General features: G+C 36.9%; 1 long non-coding RNA gene and 1 pseudogene across 1 annotated transcript; one reads left to right on the top strand and one right to left on the bottom strand.

Annotated features, from left to right (window-relative positions):
* Positions 1-5,563: 5,563 nt before the first annotated feature.
* Positions 5,564-5,681, bottom strand: LOC111731089 (annotated as a pseudogene).
* Positions 5,682-12,290: 6,609 nt separating this feature from the next.
* On the top strand, positions 12,291-14,752 carry LOC111731054. The gene is made up of 3 exons (XR_002776945.1): positions 12,291-12,300; positions 14,175-14,180; positions 14,634-14,752. It is a non-coding gene; the product is annotated as an uncharacterized LOC111731054 (long non-coding RNA).
* Positions 14,753-24,215: the final 9,463 nt, after the last annotated feature.

The following is a 24,215-nucleotide window of genomic DNA, read 5'->3' as shown; positions in this document are numbered from 1 at the left end:
CAAGAGGAAATAGGATAGATCTGTTTCACAATACTTAACGCCTTTGAACCTACACTTAAAAATGGTTAAGATGGTAAATTTCATGTTATTATTTTACCGCAATTTTTTAAAACAGAATAAATAAGATAAAGGAAAGAATAATGAAGGCATCTACTCTGTGTCAGCAATAGCAATCTGCTAAGGGACAGGATGGAGAGAGAGAAGAATGCTTTAATTTGGTGAATTGTAGAGCAAGTCAAGGAGACAGATGATAATAATTCAGCTTAAGTCCAACAAGAGTGAAATGTGATATCTAGCAACCAAAGGAGCCTGTCCACAAGCCAGCCCTCTGGGTAACCCTCTGGGATTTTATTTTACTAGGGACTCTTGAAGAAATAGGTTTTAAATTTTTATAAGAGGAGCACCAAGTAATATACAGAGTTGTTCTCACCCAACTACTCATACCTCTGTTGATGAGCTAGGGGACTCCTCACCTCTGGCTATACACAGCTTCTTGGCTGACCATTGTCTTTATTGTTTAGTCACCTAGATTTCCTGGAGGGATCTCTGTGAAGGTGTTTTATTACTGTTTCTCAACAGTCATGGTTATCCTTCCTCATCAGTCATTCCCTAGTCTCTTTTTTTTTTCAACTTTTTGAATTGTCATCGACAAATATAATTATAAGATATTTAAAATATACATATCCTTGTGAAAAACTTTCTCCCATCGAGTTAATTAACCCATCCATCATATCACATATTTATCTTATTGGAGAGGAGGGTAGAGAACATTTAAGTTTTATTCTCTTAGCAAATTTCAATTATACAATACAGTATTATCAACTTCTACCCCTCCCCAGCTTCCCAAACCATTTCCCAAACAACCATTGATCTACTCTCTGTCACTATAGATTAGTTTACATTTTCTAGAATTTTTATATAAATGGAATCGTACAGTATGTACTTTTTTCTCTGAGTTATTTCACTCAGAACAATGTTTTTGAGATTCTTCCATGTTGTTCATTTATCAATAGTTTATTTATTTTTATTGCTGAGTGGTATTCCATTATATGGCTATATCACATCTTGTTTACACATTCCCCTGTTGATGGCCATATGGATTGTTTCTAGTTTTTAGCTATTACAAGGAAAGCTGCTATGAACATTTGGTGTAAGTCTTTGTATTGACATATACTTTCATTTATTTGGAGTAAATATTTAGAAGTAAAATGTCTGGTTCATACAGTAGGTGTATACTCAACATTTTAAGAAACTGCCAAACTTTTCCAAACCAGTTATACCATTTTGCATTTCTACCAGGTATCTGGGACATCGACAACACCAAATGCTGGTGCTAATGGGAATGCAAAATGGCACAGCCACTTTGGAAGATGGTTTGGCAGTTTCATATAAAACTAAACATACTCTCACTATCCAATCCAGTAATCATACTCCTTGGTAATTACTCAAAGGAAATGAAAACATATGTCCATCCGAAAACCTGCACGTGAATGTTGACAGCAGCTTAATTCATAAATGCCAAAATTTGGAAGCAACCAAGATGTCCTTCAGCACGTGAATGGTTAAATAAGCTGTAGTAAGTTCAAACAATGGAATATTATTCATTGTTAAAATGAAATGAGCTATTGAGCCATGAAAAGCCATGGAGGAAACTTAAATGCATATTACTAAGTGAAAAAAGCCAATCTGAAAAGTTTACATACTGTTTCCAACTGTATGACATTCTGGAAAAGGCAAAACTATGAAAATTAAGATCAGTGGTTGCCTGGGCTTGGGTGGAGAGATGAATAGCCAGAGCATGGAGGATTTTTAGGGTAGTGAAACTACTCTGCATGATACTGTAATGATGGATATATGTCGTAATACATTTGTCCAAACAAACCCATAGAATGCCAAACCCCCAGAGTGGACACCAATGTAAATTATGGGCTTCGGGTGATTATGATGTGTCAATGTAGGTTCATCAATTTGAGCAAATGTACCACTCTGGTGGAGATGTTGATAGCAGAAGAGGCTATACACATGTTGGGCCAGCGGGTCCATGGGAAATCCCTATACCTTCATTGTAATTTTGTTGTGAACCTAAAACTGCTCTAAAAAAATAAAGCCTTTATTTAAAAAATCATATAAAAATAGCTAGAAGACAGGTTATACTGATAGTAGAAGTAGCTTGAGCAGAGGTAGGTTTCCAATAGGGCTAAATTAAGGCCCCTTGTTTTTGTAAAATTTCCAAAAATAAGACATTTTTGTATTCTTTATCTTAATGAGGACTCCTCAAATAGTATTAGCTACAAGACCCATAAATCTAGACCAGTACAAGATATAGGGGCTTCTTGACCCATATAACTCTCTTCATCCTGAGTGTTCTTTTTCTAACTAGCTAGAGAATATCTTTATTAGAAAGGTGGTATTTGGGTTCTAATTAAAACTTTTAAATATTTATATTCCTGATATAGTTGGGATCTCTCCCAACGAAATGAGTATAAATCTTTCATTATCTGAATATTCGAGGTCCTTATTTTATCTTCAATATTTGTCACTTTCTTTTTAAATGTTTTATTTCTTTTTGGCTTTTACATTTCTCTCTTTTTCACCTTCTATTGTTTTTATGTCATTATCTGTTTTGTTTATTCACTCTAGTGTTCCTGGTCATTTAGTCTTTATTTCTGAATTTTTAAAATTTCAGTTTATTTCTAATTCACGAGTTCTGTCACTTTATTTCTAAGTTTTTGATATCTGATTTCCAATATTCTTTGTGTCTCGTATCATTAAAAAAAATTTTCTGTTTGTTTTGAAGCAGAGTATAATAGTTTAAATCTATTTCTGGTGTGCTTTCACTGCCTGTAGAATATTCTTCTGCCTTTTATATTCCTTTTCCATAAAATAGCTTTTATTAAATTTAACTTTAATATTTCCCTGTTGTTTATTTTTAATCTGCTGTTTGCTTTTCTAAAATTTTAGGAGATATGAGTATAGTGTTTAAAGATATGATGGCTTGCTTTCTGCAAATTCCTGATATTGTTCCTGTCCCGCACTTGATCCAGACCTACTCTTTCCTTGGCTCTATTATCTTAATTCTGCTCAATTTTGACTCTACATCTAGAAGTTTCCCCTCAGTGTGTGGCCATGTCCTAGAATGGAGCCCTGGCTGGTCAGTTTCAAGAGTTTCTAGGGGCTAGATTGCTCTAGCCACTTCAGATTTTAGCATGGGCTCCATGCATTCATCTACTAATAGGATTAGGCCAAACTCCTCCAGTTTAATCTCTTGTTCTCAAATTGACTCACCTCAGTTTCTATTGATTATTTTGGGGTTTTTCTGTTTTGGGGTCTGTCTGATGTCCTGTTGCTTCCTCTGCTTTCTCTCACACAGATGCTGAAATTATGCAGATGTTGTGGCTGTTGGTGATTTGCTCTCACCTGCCTGTATATGGGATTCATGAAGATACTGTCTCATCTAGTTTTGCAAAATGTGGTTCATGGATTCTGGTTTTGCTATCTGTTGCTCTCTCCGTTTTTATGTGGGGATCTGGGGAGATTAAATAACTATGCTGTTATCACTGCCATCTTTCTAACATCTATATTTGATTTTTTTTAAATGTATAAAAATAATACATTATAGCTGTTATTTTTTTAAAAAATTCACAGAGCTCACCAAAGTCTGAAAACTCTTGCTAAGATAAGTTCCAACTGTATCATTCTAACATTATAGATAGAGAGGAGTGGGGAAAGGAATTAAGGATTGATAAATATATTTATTTTATCTGCCTGCTACGATTCTGGGGAGGAAAGGACACTTTCTTTAATTTGCTTTCTTTACAGGTTATTGGCAGCAAGGTCAAGTAGTTCTCAAAGCAGGGCATTAGAGAGTCATTAGATGGCACAGGTGTTGGAGAGAAGTTCTAGAGGTCAAGGTAGCAAGCTAATATTACTACTATTATTAATAAATAACATTTACTGAACACTATGTGCCAAGCAGGATGCTAAGGACTTATAACAGCCTTCAGAAGCAAGTATGGCCATCTTCTATTATAAATAAAGGTTCAGAAATTTTAGGTAACTTTTTTAATGTCCCATAGTTGATGAATTAAGATTTAAATTCAGTTCCAAATGATGCCAAAGATAGCCAGATAACCCCCGTTCCCTAACTGAGATGATCAGTACATAGAAAGAAGACTGGGGTCTGATACTAGGGAATTATGAATATGTCGGGTCATAAATCCTTTGCCCAAATGGACAGGAAAAAACACTGGACAGAGGTGTGACTAGTAAGCTCCTTAAGGTATAGATGAGCTTATTTAATAAATTGTGCTTTGATTTCCTAGAGAATTCACTGACTCACAATAGAGTCTCACTACATTTTGTTATTGAATTGAGAAACAGAAGCTGAGTTTGCAGAATCCTGCAAGGACTGAGTCCCCTGAAAATATTTTTCCCTTCCAAATCTTATATAAATGAGACATCATTGATCTTTGGGAGAGCTTTTTGAAAAAGACAGATGACTGGGCCCTTCCCCAAATTTATGAATCTGTATCTTTAAAAGAGTTCCCCTGATGATTCTGTTGGTCGGCCTGGTTTGGGAATTATTGGATTAAATGATTCCAAAATGGACTACTTGGGCTAGGGGATAACTTGCTTAATTGCAGTGGGCCTGATTTGGGGTGCTAGAGAAGCCCTATCTGGCAAATAGAACCTGTTTTTTTCCTTAACCTCTCCCTCCTCCTAATTCTTTATTTTTTTATTTTTCAATTATAGTTGACATACAATATTATATTTGTTTTAGGTGTACAACATAGTGATTAGCCATTTTATAACTTACTAAGTGATCACCCCCATAAGTCTAGTACCCATGTAACACCACACATAGTTATTATAATAGTATTGACTATATTTCTTATGCTTTACACTCATCTCCTAATTCTTTTGTGCTCTTACCCTAGACCTTCTCCTCGCTGTCACCCACACTAAACCAGCTGTAAATGACATTTAGGACAGCAGTGCCACATTGTGGACGGAAACAATACAGTGGTACAAAAAGCATAGGACACTGTCCTAATATATCACAGGGACTGCAGTTGCCATTTTGTCCTGCAGAGTGCACCACCTCCTTACATTTTTAGGTGAGGAAGTTTTCCTTATCTTTATGGATGATCTCAGTAAACATCTCAGGGGAGAAGGCATGGGATGGAACATCCCTGCCAGATCAGAAATCAAAAACCTCCACGTTGTAAAACTAGAATAAACTAGAGAAAAGACCAAGTGTGTAGGCAGACACAAGCCTGCCAAGGTTAAAAGCCAACTTCTGAGACAGTCTTGGTCTGGGTAAAACTATACAAGAGATCCCCAAGTCAGTGCGTGACTTTATAAAGACATGTCTATCTGGGATAGTACTTGCTGTCAGATAGGTTTTTATTTTTTAATTTAATTTAATTTAATTTGTTTATTTATTTATTTATTTATCTATTTATTTATTTATTTGTTTTAGGCACAGCAACCCTTGGTTGACCTCACAGATTGCAAGGACCTTGTCATCTTACAATCTCTTATTTTTAAAAAAATTTTTTTATGCCTACAGCACCTGGTCTTTCTAGGTGCTCTCCATCCAAGTACTAACCAGGCCTGATCCTGCTTAGCTTCCGAGATCAGACGGGGTCTGGCTTGTTCAGGGTGGCATGGCTGTAGACTCAGATATGTTTTTAAAAGACTTATTTTTTTATATGGTACACATGAGTCAGGTGTTAATTAATAGATCAGGCCTCTTGCCTGGTGACATTCTACCCAATGACACATCAGTTTAAGTTAGTGAAGCAGGTTGGGTTTCTATAGTGTTGTTCTGATTGAATCCCACCTACCTAAGTTTCTCTCTGTTTGTTTCTCTCTGTCTCTCTGTCTCCCTTTTCTCTCTCTCTCTCTCACTCTCTCTCTCTCTCTCACACACACACACACACACATGCATACACACTCACACTTTTATGATATTTGTACCCGGACACTTTTTCAACGGCCTAATCATGTTTAATTAAATTAATTAAATTAAATTAATCCAGCTAAATTAAAACAATTAGAAAGAGGACATATTAAGGTTCACATCAATCCACCAGTCCATCTGGTTGCATTCTCTTCTTGTTTTCCACTGGCTGCACATAGGCCCCAAAGTTGGAAGAAAACATCAAGAAGGATGCGCATTTCTGCAGATTTGTGTAAGATTTCCTGGAAGATGGCGGTGTGGCTTTGTTTCTCTGCTTGGAATCTTCTAGCTACTTGGTTTTCTGAATTAGAGTTACACTGATAGCCAGATTGCATGGTTTAATGTAATGGTTTCCTCATGGCTTTGATAGCTCTGATATGTTTGCTGTCTCCCTCACTAGGCTGTAAGCCCTTTGACTGCAGGCTCCACATCTATATCTCTTACATCCCTTGCACACTCGCCTCCCACGTTGTTAGAGGTACACTACATGCTCAATATGTACGTTTAGGTTGACAGGTTGAGGAGAGGTCTTTTTAAAAGAGTGAGTAGTAAAGAAGAACCAGGAGAGAGAAAGAAATCAAAAAATAATGTTTCCAAAAGACTGACTTAACTGACCAGTGAGAGGAAGTAGTTGAGAAAAGGAAAATGGAAGAGAAAGTCTAATCAAAGGCAACGTGAAGAAAGGGATTTAAAGCCTAGTTTTTTTCCAAAAACTGGAAATGCTATTGTGGACAATAATAACTTCTGAGGAGATATTCATGGTCAAAATAAGAACTAAAATTTCTTCACTGATTAAATTAAAAAATAAATGCTACAAGGAATGTAAAAGAAATTTGTAATTTTGGAATGAGTTCAGATTGATGAATGAATCTACAGATTTAATACAATAGGCCAAGCTTCAAATCCTCCCTGACTGCTACCATCAAAAATTGAATACCCAAACCATTTTTAAACCTTCCTTTATTATTCTGCAGACTTGAGCCAGTTTTAGTGTCCACTAATATATCAAAGAATTCTGTCTTAGCTTTAGCTTCTTGGATATAGTGAATAAAAAGGAGCAATTCCAACACTCAATCTCATCAGTGAGGTACATTTTCCAGGTACATTATTTAGCATATTTTAATGCTCACAAATATTTAGATTTTTGAAAAGGATTAATATTTATTCAAATAATAGTACACTTGGATATTTTATTTCTTATTTTTTACTTGGTTTTTAATCTGGAGTGTTTTAAAGCAAAACTCAGAATTTTATTACTTCATTCATGTCTTTATTTTTTTATTTTACTTTTTAATTTTTTTATAATGGCAGATGACAGGAGTGCATGTTCTTCCCTTGAGGAAGATCATTTCAGGGTCTTCCTAACCAGGTCATTGACAAGTGACTCCTTTATCCCTGCTTCTTTAATAAATTTGTTCTCAAACTTCAGCCCATGACTCTTTAAATATCTTCTAAGCTTGGCTTAAAATGTCCTGCTCTCCCAGGCACCTATGACTTTAAAAGTCTTCAGCACCTGTCCCTTTAGATATCTACCTTATCCTGAGCCTTGACCACTTTATTTGTTGAAAATAAAACTCAGAATTTTATCACTTTGTTGATGTCTATTTCTTATTTAAATAATTGCTTTCCTGTCTCTGAAGTGATTGTTTTGGTAGAAGCATTTCGTATTATTTGAGGGAGAAATAATCCGTTGATTTTAGTGGTATAAATGTGAAATGGCTGGGATCTTGATCAGTGATTCGGTCATGGTTATAAAGAAGAATAAATAAACCTAAAAACAGTAAAATCTTGGAAAAGAGCACACTGGTTAATTAGGTTTCTGATTAACTATGGGCTGATGAGAAGATAGTTTTTGTTTGAAATCTCTAAATTGCCTCAGTACATTTTCTTAATAAGTAGTCTAATGAACATAATTAAATCTTCTCTCACTGATTCAGCATTTTATAATGTCTCAAGATCATTACTCTGAACATAACATGTAATTCTACACTGTACTGTAGCTACAGAAGGTGTAGGAGTTTAAGATGACTCCTGAACATTTCAATACTTTTAAAAAATAAATCTCTGTGATCTGTTCATTTCATGCTATGTAAGTTGATCTTAATTAATTACATAAGTAAGTAAATGCCTATTACATATCATAGAATAATAGACTATTCAATCTAGAAGAGACTTTTGAGATTATGAAATTCCAATTCAATGCCATTGTTTAACAGAAAACTTAGAAAACTAAGACCCAGAAAATGACAAGGATTAGTACAGCTCCATTGCAATCAATGTCTCCTGATTGAAAATCCAGTGGCCCTTCGACTCTGCCATGCTACACCATTCAAATGATTTGGGATTCTTGTCATTTGTCTCTCTTCCTCCATAAAAATGGAGTCCATTCTCAAAACTTGTTATTTGGGATTTTTGGTTAAATGAATGTAAGCTCCACTAAAATGTAAGCCTCACAGGGGGAGGGTATTTTATCTGTCTTATTCACCGATATATTCTCAACACCTAGAACTGTGCCCGTCTCTTAGAAGGCCTTCAGTAAATACTTGTTGAATGAAAAATGAAATGAAATTGCAATATTTACTATACACGAGATAACTTGATTTCAGGCTCATGGGCTACGTATAGCTCTGCTTTAATCTACTTATCGTTCATTAAGTAAAGAGATTACAGGTAAGAATCATTATGGTCAAAACTTTGATCCATAGTTAGAAAATGAAAGGAAAGGCTAGATATTAAATAATTGTTCTGGTAAAACATTGTGAACTTTTGTCTTACTTTGACTGTATATTTCAGTTTCAATCACCAAGTGACGATCAGACGTGAAATTATAAGAGCAAATAGTCAGTCAAATGTCACAACTCAGCTTTGCAAAGCTGTTTGTTCAATATGATTTCTACATAATATTTAAACACATCTCTTTAAACAAGGCAAACAAAACCATAAAAACTAGGAAGAACAAAAAGTTCTTGGAAACTGTACCCTATACTTATTATCAGATATGCTCTTTGACTCTCAAAATTGATGGGTTTGCTTAAATCATCTCATAAGTGCTTCAGTATTAGGAAATGCCTCTGAAACAAACCCAAGAATAAATGAATTGCAAAAGCCCTCTACTTAAGGACCAGTTTAAAATTTAACAGTGTAAATATCTAAGGGTATATACACACACAGGTGTATTTAGACTTGGAATCATGGCTTCAATAAGACAAAATCAGAAGATGGTACATATCTACAAAAGTAGACCCAATGTGTTATTACCTTTATATTTCAGGAAATGCTTTAGGTTGCCAGAATTCTTTAAATTTCTTTCTTTCTTTCTTTCTTTTTTTGACTCACCACTAAACCATAAATTCCTTGAAATCAAGCATCAAATCTAATTCACATTTGTAACTGCAGAGCTTGGCGCGATGGCGGAAAATAAAAGAAACTTTACAAGTATTTGTTAAATGAATGAAATTTAGGGACAGACTTAAAGGCTCTCTTCTAAATTATAATGATAGATAGAAACATTCATGGAAAGGAGTTAATTGTATCTAGAAATTTTTAACTGGAGAAGTAGAGATGGGTAAAGATTAAAGGATATAAAAACTTGCCTTTTTGGAGCTCCAATCCTGGATATTTTTAAGTTTGCCTCTAAGCCCCTTGATCCTCATTAGCATGCGTGTCCACTGGGAGCAGAGCTTTGTGAGGAATACACGCACAAAAAACTGTTTGCTATTGCCAAAGTGTATTGAAGAGACAGCTTTCGTAAAACTTCTTTATTCCTAATTTTGCCTACTTTCTGAATTAACACGCCCTATTAATAACAGTCTAATATGTGCCATGAAATGTTGCTTTCTGCTCTCTCTGCATTTCGATTTCTGTTCAAACCAACTTTAACCTCTTCTGAACAAGATGTATGGTAGGAGTGGTCACAATGTTGTGAAAATGATTGGACATAGAGAACGTAGAGTAAAGGAGACTCTTCCCCATCCTCTTAAATTAGGAAGATGTGGCCTCTAAGAGGCAAAGGCACTGACCAGATGGCCGGGCAAAGTAGATGGAACGTGCAGCCTCCTCAATGAAGTGCTGTTAGAATCCAAGGTCCCTGGCAGGTCAGTGTGAGACCTCAGAGGTCAGGGCTGTTGTGACGATCTGCTTTTCTGTACTTAAGGCTTGAAATGACATTTTTCATGCTAGTTTTTCCTGATCTTATAATTCTAGAAATTTTAAGATGAGGGATGAAATCTGTAGTTTATCTTTCCATTTTTCTAGCTAGCCAGTGGATTGAATATATAAAGCTTCAGTAGTAAATGGAACTTTAGGTTAATGTTTAATTTATTAACCTTTAGGGAAGGAAGTTTCACCTTGGATTTTTATCATTGATTTTAAAGGTTTTAAGCATTTCACATAAATAGTTTTATCAGTTCTCCTAACTAGATAAGGGGCAAGAACGATGATACACAACATATCAAATCCCTAAACCAAAACACACACAAAAACATAGAAAGAAGAAGAGGTTAGAAATTTTTAACTGGAGAAGAAGAGATAGGTAAAGATTAAAGGAAATAAAAACTTGCCTTTCTGGAGCTCCAAGAAGAGGTTTTAACTATTAATCTCAATTTCTCAGCTATAAGAGGTTTCATTGTTGTTTTTAAATAGTCTTTGCTCTTTCCACTGGATAGCTTCTTTGCAAAGGGGAGGTTGAGAGGCATAGAGCAATATCCTAACATTTCTCACCAGAGCTTTGTCTTCTTGCTATTTTAGTGAGGACCATAACAAAATTAGTGAGAGGTGAAATTCCATTACTTAACTAAGTCCTGACAGTAAATCCTTTGACCTTTGAAACTGAGGCTTAGGACTGAACTAAAGCAAAATGATGAAATAATCAAAATCGTCTACCCTACTCTTCTCCCACTCACCATGGGGCTCTCTCCTTACCTGTCAACCTGCATGTTGTTACTTCATCAAGGGCTTGACTGAACTTCTCACGCTAAGCTCTCTCTTTTTTTATGATTCTAGTTCTTCATTTTATCCTCTCTGCAGCGCAATCTGATCAATTGATTAATGAGCTGCTTACATTTGCTAAATTCATTCTCTTTTTCTGCTTTCACCTTCATTCGCTCTGGCTTTTGCTCACCACCAGGTTGAAGCTGGTTGGTTATTGATTGCCCCATGTTTGAGTTCTCAGAAGCATGCGACATTGTTGACTCTTTTCTTAAGCATTCTTCTCTTAAACCTCACTCCATTTTTTTCCTGGATTCCCTCCTACCCAGAACACTCTGGCCACTTCTCAGTCTCTCTGTACAACCCTTAAGTATTACCTCCTCAAAGTGCTCTCCCAGGTTATCTTTTCTAATTCTAAACCTTCTGATTAGGCTATCTCACATACTCCATGGCTTTGATTGCCTTTTCTGTAATTGTGATTCACACATCTGTCCAGCTCACCGCTTCTCCCTTGAGTTGCAGATTTGTATTTCTAGTTGCTTCCAGGGACATTTATTTCCCCTTGGATGTTTCACAGGTACCTGTAACTCAGCACTGTCAAAACTCATCCTGCAAACATCTTCCTCCTCCATGTTCCCAACTCAGTGAATGATACCACCATTAGCCCATTTGCTTACAACCAAAAATATAGTTTTTAAGCACAGTGATGTGCCACACATTATGCTAGAGCATGTATACAGGGAGAAGATGTTAAGTAAAATTGGCCCCTGCCCTTGTGCTGCATATAATTTTGTGGGGAGAGCAGACGCTGAGTAAATAATCACACAAATGACTAATTAATCATAGATGTAATAAGCACCAGCAAGGAAACGACAAGGAATCATCTTTGACTCTTCCTCCTTCCTACATTGTATCACCTATCAATTCTATCTACCCTATCCATTCTAATTCCTAAACATCTCTTCAGTTTGTCCTCTTCACTTCATGCCCCTGCCACCAATACCTCTGACTTGGACTATTGAAATAGCTCCCTGACAGTTCTACCTCCATCTACTCTTGCGCCTGCAGTCTATTCACCACACTACATCCATAGTGATTTCTTAAAAAGGCAAACTCGCATGTCACTTCCCTGTTTAAAGCCCTTCAGTGGAATAAAGTTTATGCAGTCATAATGTTTGTACAGTCATTCTTCAGTATCTGCAGGGGATTGGTTCCAGGACTCCCTTCCCCAAACGAAATCCACAGATGCTCAAGTCCCTTACATAAAATAGTGTAGTATTCTAGTCATAACTGCAAATGTGGTATTAAAATCCTTACATGCTCTTTGGCTATCCACATGTACCTTCGTCAACATCCTGGACTTGCTGGAAATTTCTTTAATGTACAATCTCCATGTCATATCTCTCTCTGTCGCCCATTCTCCCTGTCACTTACCAATTTACTCTGTGCCACTGCACCTTGTGTTGAGTCTTGCTTGAAAATGTCTGGAGTTCGACTCCTTCCGACAGAAATGTGTGCATTGATGGTTTTCAAATGGCTTCATCTTTTGTCTGATAACAGTACCAGCCACAGAACATAAGATTTTAGGATTCTATTACTGGGGAAACCTGCCAACCTTCAAGTATCTTTTTGCCTGACACATAATAAAGTTTGCTTAATTAATACTTCTCCTCTTGTTATATCTCTGGGCCTCAGTCCTGAATGCACATAAGAAAACATATGTTTTTAAAAAATCCTCATGCCTGATGAAAAATTAAATAAATAAAATGGTGTTATATTTGCATATAACCTACACACATCTTCCTATATATTTTAAATCATCTCTAGGTTACTTATAATACCTTATACAATGAAATGCTATGTAAATAGTTATTATGATTTTTTTTAGGGAATAATAACAAGAAAAAAAGTTTGCACCTGCTTAAAACAGAAGCAGCCGTTGTAGCCCTATCTACATAGTACACATCAGCAACAATATAACATTTTTTCTCCCAGTGTTTTTGATCTGTGGTTAGTTGAATCTATAACATTGGAACCCATGAATATGGAAGGCCAAGTGTTCATCTTACAATGGCCTTCAAGGTCCTCTGTGCCTGGCCCTTCCCTGCTTAAACATTTACTTTATCTCTGGCCACCCTCTTCCTTGCTGTCTATTCACAGGATTCTCTGCTTTTTGAACCTTAGTACATTCCTTTCTCTCTGTCTAGAGCACTCTGCTGTCCTCTCTCTCTTCTACCACTAACCTTTCAACTTACTAATTCTTATTTTCTTCATGTCTTCGGAAAGTTGATCCAGGTGAGCTCTCCATTTTATACCCTCTTCAAGCCCCCTGTGGCTTCTGTTTTTGTTATATTCATCATGTTTATACTGTGATGCTCCATGAGGGCAAGGAATCATGTCTGCCTCATTCCCTGCCAGCTCTCTAGCGGTAACTGGTCCAAGGGGTATATTCAATAGGTAGTCGTTGAACTGAACTTGTTGCATAAATCACAAATAGGAGATGCTTAAAGGACTCCTTCTTTAAAGCCTGCTGTCTTTCACAGGCCATCAATGTGCATTTAAATAAAGTCTTCTGGAAAGCTGTATCTCAGACTGTTGTTGTTTTTGTAAACTTCTGCAGATGTGTGACAAATCATGTGAACTTCAGGGTACATGAAAGGGGAAAGTGGGGATATGACAGATCAATGGGGAATATGTTTTCTAGCAGATATTTGGGAACTCATAGTAGGTGGCCCTCAAGTTGCACTATAGAGGCACCAACTCTACCTATACTTTCTAAGCAAAAGGCAGGAGCTAGCCAGGTGGAGGTGATGGAGGCGAGATGGTGATAGACTTGACCCTGCACTTTTTTTAAATCCTAGATCAGCAAATTATTTGCCATATGATCAAGAGAAATCTTTTTCAGTTTTTCCACATTAGATGAATATCACAGTATAAGCTAATCTTGTCAATGAAGAAAAAGAATAATAATTAAATGTTAGTGTAAGAAGTAAATCTTTATTGTTTTCAGATGCAAAAAAAAGGTGTCTTTTAATGCTGAATTAACATTAATTCAGATTATTTCCATATTCTCCATAATGAATTAAATCAGAATTGCTTTCTCTCCCCTTCCTCTACTTTTTTCTTCCCCTCCCCTCCTCTCCCCTTCCCTTCCCCTCTTCACTTCTCTTTCCCTCCCTTTCCTTCTTTCCCTTTATGAACAATTTTAATCCAAAAGCCGTTAAGTAAGCAAGGTAGGTCTCTTCATGGTGGGAATGGTTGGGGGAGGCCGTGGCACCTAGAGTGGGGTGTTATTAAGAAGGTGAGGGGGTATCCATTCAAGGTGCTGCCTGAAAACTGGGTGTTGGGCCCCAAGCACAGTGAGGAAGGCGTTCATTTGCTGAGAAATGGGATATTCAAATACTGTCAGAGTAACTCTCCACAGAATAATGATTAAGCACCAACCTTCCTTCACCACCTCCATTAACTGAACAAAATTAATATTCTTAATAATGGGACAAATCTAAATCATATGCCACCTGAAAGGATGCAATGAAAACATAGCATCAGCACTTTTGTGATACGCCTGGTAAGGGTGCATAACATAAATTTACTCATGAGCAAATATTAGACGATCCTAAATCAAAGGATATTCCCAAAACAGGCGACTTTTAATTTTCAAAGTTGTCAAGATCACAAAAGTCAAGAAAAGACTGTTCTAGATTGAAAGGAACTAAAGAGACAAGGTAACTATATATGCAAGGATCTTTAGAAACATGGCGGAGTAAGAGAATTCCCCAGATCTCTCCCCTTGAAACAACAATAAGCTGAACATATAAAACTCAACAAAAAACACCCAAACTGCACGCCAGCACGTCTGAGCGTGAGATCTGAGCACAGGAGCTACCACAGGTCAGAACTCCAGGTATCGGGTGGCGGACTGGGAATAATAAAGAAGCTGCATCCGGCAGCCTCGGGAATTCCTTGCAGGAGGAGGGGGAGGGGAGAAGGAGCGGCGAGTTCGTGTGGTGAGTTCCCTGAACATTCTTGCCTGGGATAGCTATGGCTGAGCTGGAGCTTGGAATTCAAGAAGTCAACAGAAAACCCAATTATCTCAACCCCAAAAGGCCTTTACCAAGACACATTATATTAAATTTATCAAAAATCAATGACAAAGACAGAATTCTCAAGGCAGCCAAGGAGAAAAAAAGGGTAACGTATAAAGGAAAACCCATTAGATTATCCTCAGACTTCTCAGCACAAACTTTACAAGGCAGAAAGGAATGGAATCAAATATTTAAACTATTAAGTGAAAGAAACTACCAGCCTAGAATAATGTATCCAGCTAAGCTCTTCTTTAGATATGAAGGAGAAATTAAGACTTTTCGTAGGGGACCTAAATACCCCACTGTCGGATATGGACAGATTATCCAAACAGAAAATCAATATGGAAATAACATCCTTAAATAACACATTAGATAGGTAGTCGTTGAACCAAATAGAAGCAGAGGAGTGCAACTCTTACTAAGAACAGGGCAGGCAAATAGAAGCAGAGGAGTGCAACTCTTACTAAGAACAGGGCATTATAAGCTTAAATAATAAGAAGATAATTATAATAAGATAGTAATGAACATTCAGCATACATAGGAACAAATTGAGATAACAATGACTGAAAAGAGGGGGATTCAAAGATCCCAATTCGCAAAGGGGAATGGAGATAAGGCACGCGCAGAAGAAAACGGACAACTGTATATATATAACTATCTTTTCCATATTCATAATGGTAACCACACACCAAAGATTCAGAACCATTGTATATAACATAAAATAAGAAGGACCAGAGGGAAAATCCACAAAAGCCAACCAAAATGAAGAAAACAGAAGCACAAGGACAAGGAAGCAATGGAAACACTGAGTACCAGAAAGCAAAAGATAAAATGGCTATAAGAAGACCTCATATTTTAATAATCACTGTAAATGTAAATGGACTGAACTCACCAATAAAAAGGCACAGAGTTGCAGAATGGATCAAAAAGCAAAACCCAACCACGTACTGCCTCCAGGAGACACATCTCAGCTCCAAAGACAAATATAGACTCAAAGTGAAAGGGTGGAAAATGACATTTCAAGCAAATAGCATTCAGAGAAAAGCAGGAGTAGCGGTACTAATATCAGACAAAATAGATTTCAAAATAAAAAAGGTAAAGAAAGATACTGAGGGACACTTCATAATGATAAAGGGAATCATACACCAAGAAAACATAACACTTATTAATATCTATGCTCTCAATCAGGGAGCCCCGAAACATGTAAAGCAATTACTGACAGAACTAAAGGGAGAAACAGACCAAAACACCATCGTAGTAGGGGACCTAAATACCCCACTGTCGGATATGGACAGATTATCCAAACAGAAAATCAATATGGAAATAACATCCTTAAATAACACATTAGACCAACTGGACATAATTGATATTTATAGAGACTTCCATCCCAAAACAGCTATTTTACATTCTTCTCTAGTGCACATGGAACATTCTCAAGAATCGGTCACATACGGGGACACAGAGATAACCTCAACGAATATGTGAGGGTTAAAATCATCCCAGCCATATTCTCTGATCATAATGCTTTGAAACTAGAAATCAACTGCAGAAAGAAATCAGGAAGAACCACAAATACATGGAGGTTAAACAAGAATAACTGAGTCAGAGAAGAAATAAAAAGAGAGATCAAGAGATACATAGAAACAAATGATAATGATAGTACAACATATCAAAACTTTTGGGACATGGCAAAAGCAATCATAAGAGGAAAGTTCATATCATTACAGACCTACCTCCAAAACAAGAACGAGCCCAAACGTCCTAATGCTTCATCTTAAAAAACTCGAAAAAGAAGAACAAATGAAGCCTAAAGTCAGCAGAAGGAAAGAAATCATCAAAATTAGAGCAGAAATAAATGAAATTGAAAGCAAAACAAACAAACAAAAGACCAGTAGAATAAAATAAATGCAACAAAGAGCTGGTTCTTTGAGAAGGTTAATAAAATTGACAAACTCTTGGCTAGACTCACTAAAGAAAAAAGAGAAAAGACACAAATAAACAAAATCAGGGATGAAAGAGGGGAAATTATGACTGACATCGCAGAAATACAAAGGATCATACAAGAATACTATGAAAAAGTATATAACACCAAATTTAATAACCTAGAAGAAATGGACCAGTACTTAGAAAAATACAACCTTCCTAGACTGAATCAAGAAGAACTGGAAAATCTAAATAGACCAATCAGCAGTATGGAAATTGAAACAATTAAAAAACATACCAAAAGTCAAAGTCCAGGACCAGATGGCTTCACTAGTGAATTCTACCAAACATTCAAAGAAGATTTAATACCTATTCTCCTCAAACTCTTCCAAATAATTGAAGAGGAGGCAATACTTCCCAACTCATTTTATGAGGCCAATATTACTCTGATACCAAAACCTGATAAAGATAACACAAAAAAAAGAAAACTAAAGACCAATATCTTTCATGAACACAGATGCAAAAATCCTACATAAGATACTAGCAAATCGAATACAGCAACATATTAAAAAGATTATATATCATGATCGAGTGGACTTCATCCCAGAGGCACAGGGATGGTTCAACATATGCAAATCGATTAATATGATACACCACATAAACAAATTAACAAATAAGAATCATATGATCATATCAATAGATGCAGAAAAAAGCCTTTGACAAGATACAGCATCCATTTATGACCAAAACACTTAGCAAAATTGGTGTAGAAGGAAAGCACCTTAACATAATAAAGGCCATCTATGACAAACCCTCAGCCAACATTATACTTCATGGTGAAAAACTAAAAACCTTCCCTCTAAGATCAGGAACAAGACAAGGCTGTCCACTATCACCACGGTTATTCAATATAACATTGGAGGTCCTAGCGAATGCAATCACACAAGAGAAAGATGAAAGGCATCCAAATAGGAAATGAAGAAGTTAAACTGTCGCTATTTGAAGATGACATGATTCTCTATATAGAAAACCCTAAAGACTCCACAAGAACATTACTAGAAACAATAAGCAAATACAGTAAAGTCTCTGGATACAAAATCAATGTTCAAAAATCCATAGCATTTCTATACTCTAATAATGAAGTGTCAGAAAAAGAAGTGGAAAAAATAATTCCTTTTGCAATTGCAACAAACAGAATAAAATACCTAGAAATAAATTTAACGAAACAAGTGAAGGACCTATATAATGAAAACTATAAGACCCTATTAAAAGAAATCGAAGAAGATATAAAGAAATGGAAAGATATTCTGTGTTCTTGGATTGGGAGAATCAACATAGTTAAAACGACCACATTACCTAAAGTATTATACAGATTTAATGCAATCCTTATCAAAATCTCATTGGCATTTTTTAAAATAATAGAACAAAAAATCATCAGATTTGTATGGAAGCACAAAAGACCCTGAATTGCCAAAGCCATCCTGAGAAAAAAGAACAAAGCTGGAGGCATCACTCTGCCCAACTTCAAATTATACTACAAAGCGACAGTAATCAAAACGGCATGGTATCGGCAGTAAAACAGACACATGGACCAGTGGATCAGAATCGAGAGTCTGGAAGTAAAGCCATATTTATATGGGCAAATAATTTTCAACAAAGAAGCCAAAAACATACAGGGGAGAAAGGAAATCCTCTTCAATAAATGGTGCTGGGAAAATTGGAAAGCTACCTGCAAAAGAATGAAACTAGACTGTTATCTATCACCACACAACAAAATTAACTCAAAATGGATTAAGGACCTAAATATAAGATTTGAAACAATAAAATGCATAGAAGAAAACATAGGAACAAACTGAAGGACCTTGGACTTAAAGAGGATTTTATGAATTTGACCTCAAAAGCAAGGCAAGTAAAAGCTAAAATAAATGAATGAGACTACATCAAAGCCTCTGCTCAGCAAAAGAAATTTTCAACAAAGTACAGAGAGAGAACCATCTGAATGGGAAAATAGATTTGCAAGCAACACCTCTGATAAGGGCCTAATATCCAAAATATACAGAGAGCTCATACAATTCAATAACAACAAAAAAACAAGCGATCCAATCAGAAAATGGGCAGAGGACCTGAACAGACACTTCTCCCTATAGGACATACAAATGGCCAACAAATATATGAAAAGATACTCAACATTGCTAGCTATTAGGGAAATGCAAATCAAAACCACAATGAGATACAATCTCACACCTGTTAGAATAACTATAATCAACAGGACAAGTAATAACAACTGTTGGAGAGGATGCGGAGAAAAAGGAACCCTTAATACACTGCTGGTGGGACTGCAAATTGGTACGGCCACTAAGGGAAACAGTATGGAGGTTCCTCAAAAAACTAAGAAGTGATCTACCATATGATCCGGCAATCCCTCTACTGGGTACTTACCCCAAAGACTGGAAAACCCATATCCAAAAAGATATTTGCACACCGACGTTCATAGCAGCATTATTCACAGTGGCCAGGACATGGAAGCAACTGAAGTGTCCTACGATAGATGATTGCCTAAAGAAGCTGTGGTACATATATACAATGGAATATTACTCAGCCATAAGAAGAGATGAAATACTGCCATTTGTGACAACATGGATGAACTTTGAGATAATCATGCTAAGCAAAATAAGCCAAACAGAAAAAGTCGAAAATCACAGATATCACTTATATGTGGGATATAAACCTAAAAGCAACAAATGAGCAGGACAAACAAACAGAGAGTCAGAAACATGGACTATAGGCTAGTAGTTACCAGAGGACTATAGATTAGTGATTACTAGTGGGGTGGGGGAGGTGGACGGGTAAAGGGGGTCAAATATAGGGTTTAGGGGGAGAGTAAAGTGGATAAAAGGGATCAAATATATGGTAGCTGAAGGAAACTGGACTTTGGGTGGTAAACACACAATAGAATACACAGATATCAAATGATAATGTATACCTGAAAATTATATAATTGTATTAACCAATTTACCCCAATAAACTTAATTAAAATTTTTAAAAAATAAGGTAACTATATGCAATGCATGATTCCAGATAGGATTCTTTTGCTAAAAAGGGCATTGTTGGGACAATTGAATGAAGTCTGAGGACTGATGATTGTAATTTGGTTTTATAGGAGAATGTCTTTGCATGTTGGAAATACACACACAAAAAATACAGGGGTGATGGGATATCATACTGAAAACTTACTTTGAAATGCTTCAGAAATGTTCTGTACTTGCAACTTTTCTAGACTTAAAAATTGTTTATGTAAAGAAAATAATGTCTAAAGTTGATAAATGAATACAGGTGAAAACATAATCTAGGATTATTAAGGGAAATGCTAGAAGTGGTTCAAAGAGTTTGCCTGTGAAGAATGGTTGCAAAGAGGGAAGAGAGAGTTGATGTTCCGTTATAAACTAGTCTTTACTATTTGATCTGCTCTACGGACATGGATTACCTTAATAAAAACAAATGAAAAATGCTGCAAGTCAGTAAATGCTTGGATCCAGGCCAGAGAAGCCCCTGCCCTAAGCCTCAGGTTTTAGGGCCCCCTTTGATCCTTCTTTTGACATGTGAAAGCATCTATGGGACCAAGGGGATATGTTCACCCTGAATCTGTGTTCACCCCAACTAGACTAAGCTCTGGGGACCTGGAACCCTAGTATTTCTTGCCCAAATGGCCCCTAAGCTCACTCCTGTGTGGGCGTCTTCTCTAAGTCTGTCCTCCAAAGGTGAATTGCACTACTTGTGCACACATCACCAGACCCCAGGGGTGGCTGTTTGAAGGGAGTGTGACTGGAACTGAAATATGTGAGTCAGAACAGGGGTTCCGAACCCCAGGGCCATGGATGGTACCTGCCCCTGGCCTGTTAGGAACTGGGCCGCACTGCAGAGGTGAGTGGCAGGCCAGCATGAAGCTTCATCTGTATTTGCAGTCACTCCTCAGTGCTAGCATCACCGTCTCAGCTCCACTTCAGATCAGCAGGCATTAGATTCTCATAGGAGCACCGGTTCCTGGTGCCAAAAAGGTTGGGGACCGCTGAGAGTACACATAGGTGAGCATGAGGACTCTCCCAGTGCGGAAGAGAGCTGGGATAGGGAGAGGAGGGTGCTAAAGGCTGGGGGCTGGGAGCCAGCTCTTCCTGTACTTTCTTGTGTGGAACTCAGGCATTTGAGAATCTCAAATCCAAATCTAGCTTTCTAGAATGTGAAGGTATATGTGTCAAGGCAAATGGAAGGAATATATCTTCATCTTATTTAATAGTTTCTTAGCTTGGTTTGTAAATTTGAAACATTTAAACACACTGTGTGGGCTTTCATTTGTGCCTCTGCTATAGCTCTGGAAAGGTTAGGGGCAAACCTTTTTCCTGATAACCTTTGTGTCTTCCTTATCATTTAAAAAAAATGCATTGGGAAAATATGGTTTCAAAGGCTTCTGGATCTGTCTATACCTATCATCGCAGTGTTTTAACTGCTTGTAAACATTTCAAAAGCCAAGTTAGCACAGGAGATTCAGCTATGGGAAAAACCACGTGCCAAGCAGCCGCTTTAGAAAACCCAAAGGTCAGTGACTGGAGATGGCCTGACCCCGTTGCATGAGCCACAGCTCCCTCTCACGTTTCAGAATGTCTCATGTTTCAGAATGAGGATGTTGCTGTCTTACTTTAAGTCCGATTGAACCCAACTGCTCTTGTCGTATGTGACCTTTCAAGTGATTTACCTTGTTTTACAAAACAAAGATATCATGTTCACTCTACTGAAAGTTTGTATTATCAAACTGGCCCAAGTGTGTATTTTTTGTAAAAAGTTTGAATTTGAAACTACTCTGATTCTCTCTCCTTTCCTTCTCTCTTTTTCTTCTCTCCTTTCTTCCCTCTTTTCTTCCTGAAGACCAGGTACACAGACATTTGTTCTCAGGAAAAAAAAGTTATTGGGAATTTCTTTGGTCCTGGAAAGGGAACAAGATTTTTATGGGGAAGAAAGCAGACAAACTTATGGACCCAGAGCCCAGGACTTTGACTTTTCCTCACATTTCTAAGAGGGTCCCATCATATGATCTTACACAAATTCTGTAGCTTCTTCATACCTCTTCTTAATCTCTAGCTACGCAGAACTGACCCTTCTCTCCTACTGCCCAAAGGAAGTGGCTATTTGCATAAAATGAATAAGGACAGAAAAGTACAAAATGTCATGTGAATATGTTTTATTCATGAGAAAGAGTATGAAGGCAGAGTACAGTGAAGAAAGAACTATTGGTCACAGGCAGTATTTTTTTTTTCAGCCACACCCACCCGCTGACAACAATCTCAGCCAGTTGTGTTTTCTCTGATTACAAAGAAGTAACAGACGAAAAACTCTGGCTGCACCAGAGTTCCATTTCACATAAAAGGGACATTTTTGGAAGCAAGACTCATGGGGAGCAAGACTGATGGGTAGTCACAAGGACAAAGGTCCCTCCTAGTTCTAAGATTCTAGAATTTTAATTTTGAGGAGAGTTTGAGAGTGAAGATGCGCAGCTGAACAGAACTTTCTATGTAAGTGCCAAAATTCTGGCCTAGCCCACTCTGCCTGATATTAAATTTGACACTTTATCTTAATCCGGGTTTAAGTCCTTTGTGGCCTCACAGGATTACAAATAAAGGATTTTTAAATATGTATCAGTTTTGTTGGATGAACACAAGATATAGGAAGATATAACTTTTACTGGCATTTAAAAACAGCTTGGCCAAAGCTAAAGGTAATTGAAGGTAGGCCCTTCAGTGGTATAACAAGAACAGGGCTATGAGGGGTCCAGCCAGTGTCCATTTCCTCCCAGTGGGATAATATGCTGAGCTCTGACAGAGAAGTTTATGTCTCACAAAATAGAAAGCAAGAATCACTGACCACTGGAACAGAGGCAGCCCCATTTGTTCTTGTTCTGAGTAGTCATTCCGCCCTCTGGCTGGCACCACCCTATCACCACTAAATCTTAGAGCACACATCTGGCTGGAGAGACTCACCTATATCCTCTTTATCCCACACTGCATCCTTACAAAGTCCCTCATTGAATAAAATGTTGTGAAGAGGTTCACTTTCTTCACATAAGTGCAGGAACTGATGGAATGGTTATACTTATCTTGAAGCTTGAAAAATTATTCATAGATTGTGTATATGGGTTCTCACCAGAGTGAATGAATTCCTGTGTATTTCTTCCTGATTCTTGTGGTAACTAAATCATTGCAAAAATAGCCTTTTTCTGTGAAATGTTTAAAGAAAGTAAAAAATACTGCAGTTGTTATTTCAAGTGTCTTTGTGAAAAGAATCTCTTCCCCCAGAATCTCCCATCTTGGTTCTAAGACTAGATGCAAATAGATTTCTCTCATGAAGGAAATCTAAGGATTCTTACTATGATTCTTACAAAGGATTCTTGCTTCTTATCTTCCTTGATGAAAGATCACTGTTTCCCATTGTGATTCTTTGTGAAAGCTCCTAGGGTAGACCTGTTAGTAAGTTTTGATTCCAAACCCAGTTTCCACAGATATGTCCAAGTGACTAGTGTGACTCAGATGGCAACAAAGAATGTAAGGGATATTTTTGGTGTCTGTTTTATCTCTCTGACAACCTAAACCTGTAAGGTTGCAGGTTAGTTATTTTTTGGGGGGTGGGGTGGGGTGGGGTGGGACAGGGAGGTTAGTTTTTAACATAGAGGATTTATAAGCTAGTTTGGACATATTTTCAACTAAATTTACATAGCTTTCTGATTTCCCCTATAGAGGTAGTATCATTAAGTCAATATGTATAAAAAGCTATAAGTAAAAAACGATTTCATATTGGTCTGTTAGCTAATAGCTAGTATATATTTTTCACAAAATTCTGGAATGGAATCAAACTCCCTATTTCAATATGGAGTGGGAGTTTAGTTTGGGAAAGAAGGAGGAAGACTCATTATATAGAGAGTATAATGAATAAGGACAGTATAATGAATAAAGCCACCTGCTTCCAAGGACTGAATTGCTTCTAACCTCATTTCCCCATTGCTCTACCAAAGAGATATGCAAATATTTCTCATTGTGGTGATGGGTGCGGTGGTAATGAATTAATGTTGTCAAGACTTTTTGAAATGACAAGGTAGAGTTTGTTAAAGAAGCAAGAAACAAAAAACCAGAGAAAGTGCTCTTGATTGGCTAGCTTTTATAATGTTACATAACATGTTTTTTAATGCACCCAAAATAGAGCAGATAACTTTAAAGTTTTTTTTTTAAGTCTTTCTGTTATTTTGACAATAGCAAAAAAGAAAAAGAAAAAAAAAA

Source organism: Pteropus vampyrus, unplaced genomic scaffold (genome assembly GCF_000151845.1).
Source record: "Pteropus vampyrus isolate Shadow unplaced genomic scaffold, Pvam_2.0 Scaffold348, whole genome shotgun sequence".
Lineage (NCBI taxonomy): Eukaryota > Metazoa > Chordata > Mammalia > Chiroptera > Pteropodidae > Pteropus > Pteropus vampyrus.
This window is presented reverse-complemented; position numbering and strand designations above follow the sequence as displayed.